This window comes from Centroberyx affinis, unplaced genomic scaffold (genome assembly GCF_046629955.1).
Source record: "Centroberyx affinis isolate AG114_WGS23_722 - 3 ecotype Tasmania unplaced genomic scaffold, CSIRO-AGI_Caff_v1 ptg003002l_1, whole genome shotgun sequence".
Lineage (NCBI taxonomy): Eukaryota > Metazoa > Chordata > Actinopteri > Beryciformes > Berycidae > Centroberyx > Centroberyx affinis.
Window position 1 is genome coordinate 26,223 of NW_027281105.1, and position 5,673 is coordinate 31,895.

Genomic DNA, 5,673 nt, shown 5'->3' on the forward strand with positions numbered 1-5,673 from the left:
GACTAAGTGTCCTAGTTTATCCTCTACTACATTCAATTATTTTACAAAATTCAAAAACTGTCCCTTTAATGTACATCACTTTCTGTGAGTCTCTTTCAGAAGCTTAACTAGGGGCATTTCAGAGAAGAACACACTTTGGCAGGTCCTCTATTTCTACACCCACTGACGACGGAGAGAGGGGCAAGGGAGCATCTCACCCACGCTACCAGGGCTTTCCTTTTGCCTTGCTGCTGTTATTCACCATCTTGCACAGTCGTTAATTTGTTGAAAAATCTATAGTAGAGGCTTTCTTGTACTCCCCCATCACCTGCGCAATCCCTTTCTGTTACTCCTTCCCTACTAGCCCTGCGTCAGTACACACCATCTCCAGCCTGTACGTTTTTTCCCTTTTGTCCATAGATGCAGTATAAATGTCATTTTGCCCTTAATGTCATATTGGTGGGAGTTTACAACCTTAGCTCAGTTGCTTTAGAATATTTTTGCCATTCAAAATTCTGGTTAAATCCCATTTACCTCAACTACCAGATTAGTAATAGTGTCAGGAAGTGTTCTGTATGCCATGCCACAATGTATTTTGTTGATTTGTTTGTTGCCTCAGGACATTTTAGTTTGTATTGATGAACATTAATTGATTCCTATATAAATCTGATTTTGATTTGATAAATTTAATTGTGTTGCTACTGTATATACTATCTACAGTATATTCCGTAATCTCAAAGTTGATTGGCTCTTTGTACATTTCCTGTACACCCAGTACAAAATATATTTTTTCGACTTTAGGGCAAGCAAATACAGACTGTGTGCATGGCATGGAGTTGATGGTGTGCTCTGAGGACCTGATCACGTTGAGTCATAGAAAACAATGAAAAGCTGTACTATAGCGCTTCAGAAAAATGCATGTCAATGTGCCCTACATGTTAACAATGTTGAATCTTAATTATTGACCTCACATATTATAGTCTTGAGGTGTAACAATACCAATAAGTCTGTGTTTGTATTGTATAGATCGTTCTTCACAGGTTTTCTAGGTGAGAATGACTTTTACATCAACGTAAGCAGAGAATGCATCTTTGAATGCAAGTTTGCGATGGACTGTATTGTAATCAGCTGTTTTTTTTTTCTGTGTGCAATTCATATTTTATATTTTAGGAAGTTAGCTGATGCTCTGATACAGAATGACTTACAATGAGTGCAACAGTAGACTAAGCTCCTAGATCACCAAAATTACAAGAAGTCAATAATAAGGAGAGCATCGGCCATGACCTTAGTACCCTTACAATATTCCTGTGGCCATACAGGGAAGGGTTATCTGCAATTTAAGCCCTTTTAAAGAGTGTTTTAATGCTACCTGGCATTGAATGCAAGAAAAATTTAAAAACCAAAACAAAGACTGGCAAACAAAGTTGGCAAGACCAACCTATTTCTGACTGAACATAGATAATGAAAGTTCTGAAACTATAAATGAGCAGTATCAGAAAAAGGACACCAACAAATTATTTTTTAAAGGAAATGAATCCCACCTATGTTTAGTAAAGCAGATATGATAAAACACAAACATCTTTTCCATATGTTAGTGAGTAACACCAACATTCTTGGCAGTCTGGGCAGTAGTCACTGTGGCCTTATAAAGGGCAAAATCCAGGGAAAAAGCTGCTCAGTCTTATTGAGTCTGAAATTGAGATGGTGGACAGACATCCAACTGGAGATGTCAGTGAGGCAAGCAGAGATGCGCCCCTAAGTGTGAGTGTTGGAGAGGATGGGGAAAAAAAGTACACTTGAATGTCATCTGCATAGCAATGGCAGAAGAAGTTGTAGGATGTGATAAAAAGGCCAAGCTAACTAGTGTGGGGAGACAAGATGTGTGGGCCTAGAACTGAGCCTTGGGAGACCCCAGTGGAGAGGGTATGCAAAGAAGACAGTTCCCCTCCATGATAGCTGATAAGTGTGGTCCACCGGGTATGAAGCAAACCATGAGAGCACAGACCTGGAGATCCCCAGGTCAGCCAGGGTTGCAAGGAGCATCTAGTGTTTGACAGTGTGAAAGGTAATGGATTGGTCTAGCAGGAGGATTGAAGAGAGAAACAGCTCTAGCAGAATGGAATGCTTAATGACAGCAAAAAACATAGTCTCAAGGCAAATGGGCTGTCTTGAAGCCAGAATAGTTGGGGTGTAACAGGCAATTCTGCAACAGAAATTTAGAGTTTATTAGAGGCAGCATATTCAAGAGTTTTGACATCAGATCGGGCGAGGTTAGGTTTCTTGAGTAGTAGCTGACTTGAAGGCAGATGGTACATAGCCAGATGTCAGGGAGAAGTTAATGGTTTTAGTCCAGAAGGGGAGAGGATCAGCAACAATGGTCTGGAGGGAAGTAGAGATGGGGTCAAGAAGATAACATATCATTTGAAAACAATAAAAGTTATCAATCTCTCATCTTGTTGGAAATTTCTCTGCCATACATCACCCTTGCAATGAATATTGGGGCTTCCTATTTATTCTCATCAGCCACATCACCATCTCATGCATTTAATACCCAGAACATAATCTGTTCTCGATCCTTGGCGTTTGTATGTTTTGGAATTCTACCTTGGTTCTATCATGGGTGTCTTGGAAGGACAAAAAGAATGGACAATAGCATATACTGATAATAACCTTTGGCTTTTTGGGATTTGGGAGAATAGTCCATGTTCACAGAATTTCTTGGATTGTAATAGCATAACAGAAACATTATAGCCTTGTTACACTGTTACAAAAATCATTAATTTTCCTCAACATTTTAGTGGTAAGAGATAGAAAATCAACCCACCAATATAAATTCCATCCTGCATTATTGAATACAGTATGTGTTCCTATTCTATGAACCTTCAACATGCCTATATTTTTTCAAATTTTGCATATTGTCCTACAAAAAGATTTCAAATTGTATTATTATTTTTTTTAAATAGATTGTGAAAAGATTCTAAAAATGTATTTGAAGTTATACAATAAATAACAAAAAAAATTAGATTATAAACGTATCCCACCTGCACCATTGTACCATCTGGGCTATGTGGCCTCACAGGCTGACTTGTTAAGCAGGGGTTCTCAACAATATTTCCCCGTGCAAATTTGTTTAATTTCTATAATCTAGTTGTTGTTTTTAAGGTCAGTATAAGGTCCCCTCAATATACCTTGATGTGAATTTTGGGTGTAAGGTGAATGTTCCATCAGAATAATCGAGCACAGTCAGGCATATGTGGTTCTCTTATGGATGGCATTTGTGTCCAGTTTCTGAGGTTCCCATCAATACCCACCCATCACTATTACCCAAAATAAAGAGGGTGCCATTGCAGTGCAGTTTTTGTTGCTCACTTTTACTATGCTAGTCAGTGGAGAATTCTGACATGAAAAACCCACTTAAAGGTGCACCTTTTAAGGACAGTGATCATATTTTGTACTTAGTAGGGGCCAGCAGCAGCTCTGCTGCCTGTGTGTTTGTATGTATTATTATTCTATCTTTCTTACCAAAACTGCCTTCCCATGCATGAAAACTCACCAAACTTGGCACATAGCTCCAGTTCCATGCAAAACTACACTCACTAAAGTCTGGGTCAAATAGTCCAGATGGTGTCACTACAGCAGCGGTCTAAAGTTTAAAACTTTTAAAAAATCAGAAAAAATCAACAATACATGCTACAGCTCTGTAATTTTCTGAGGTTATTGGCCAAACAAGACAACTGGTACCAATACTAAATTATGAAGTCCACCACTTTGTTTATATTAAAAACTGTAAAATGAATTAAATTTAACTAGTCCCACACTACTTTGCACAAATTACATTTAAATCACTACAGAGCATCATTAGACCTGCCCAAATAAAACTATTGTGGGGTTTTCATTTAATCAAAAATTGAGCCCACCGCTCATCAAAATGTCTGACTGTAAATGGTACTGTACACAGACACAGTGAAATGCTGCTTACTCAATGTCCAATCTTCATGTAAAAAAATTAAAATATTTTCCTGCCTTGGTAGATGACTTCTATCTCAAAAACTGATTTTTTAAAAATGATTTGAATTCTGCCTTTATGGAAACCATTGTAGTCAATGAAAAATAGGCCATCTTTAAACATCAGTTTTTCACTTATGAAGCATTCAATCTTTGTAAAAATAAATTCCAGACATCTCTATGTTGTCTAAAGTACGCAAATTCTCAGAATTTTATCTTGAAAATGAATATTTGACTCCTTTTTATTTGACCTGCCTTTGTATGGATGGACAGGTCTTATCATACACCCTGCTGGTTGCCTCAGTCATAGTGTGACGCCTCCTCTCTTCAAACCATCAACAGATAGCTCAACAAGTTCATGACTTGCCCTTGGTGTCAAAACAGTTGGTGGACAGTTAAGAATGAATAATTGGAAGAATGAATGACAGCTAGCTAGCTGCTAGCTAACACCCAGTGGATGTAAACGGTCACCCAGTGGGTGATATGGGTCACACATAAACTAATAGCTTGTTTGTCAAATTATGTTTGAATTTTCAGATGACTTTAAAAGACTGGCTGATCAAAAGGAAAAGAATTAATAATTGACAATGAATGTCAATAATTGTTTTAAAGATTATACTTTTATTATGTTCAATAAAAGTGTATTTTCCTAAATCTTGAGACACCTCATATGTAAGCTAGACAGACATTTCCCCTGCTCATTACTGTGCACAAATGTACTGTATGTACTTAGGCCTCAAGAGCCCTTCTGGTGCCGGCAGACACATAGAAAGACATGCCCCGGCAGGGCGCGCTTTGCGAGTGCACAAAAAAAAATTTGTGTAAAAAGAAACAAAAATTTTTGTGCGCTTTGCGCGCGCTTCACTTCCACTGCTACAACTCCATCCTAGGGGAAACACGGAATCAAATACCATCCCTAGAAAACATGTAGGCCTACTATAGTGTGGTGAGTCCACCATACACATCAAAATTCACATCAAGATATTAGATGTGATCAGAAATTGTATTTGTTAGAAAGGCAGAATTAGAACACTTTCCAAAAGGAAAATACTGCTCAAAACCCTCAAGTACAATGAAAACATGAAGTCTCAGTAACATATGAAATATTTAAGACTTTGAATTGAAAGAGGCCTTATTTGACTTGATAAACAATATTCCTACCCATAGGGGGCTTATTTGTTTAGCATCACCAATGCCCATATTTTCTTTTTTATCAGAGCCACAAGACATGAACTGACCTTTAGCTAGATGTTGTCTTAAAACAAATGTCTGCCAATGTGCAATTTAGCTCCAAAAAGACCAAAAAGACAAAGGAGCTGAATACTTTTACAAACTTGATTTCTTTGACATTTGAATGTTATACTTGCATACAAACGCTTTTTCGAAATAACTGTTGCACAATAAATTTTCGGTTTTTGAGTGACTATACACTACACACAAAAGTAGTGGGTTAGATTTAGAAATTAATTTTACATACTTTGAGAGTAAGTCTTATAATAGCTAGCTACTCACTAAATAATTCCAATTTCTTCCATTTCTAATTATATTAGAAATTACAACTCAAGTTACTTCTACTTTTTAATTAATGGAAATAAAAAAATTTGGAGCTCATGTCTGCCCACCTATCACAAAGAACCTAGGGGATGAACTAACCTTCCCCTACACTGAGGAGCTTCTTCTACAACATGT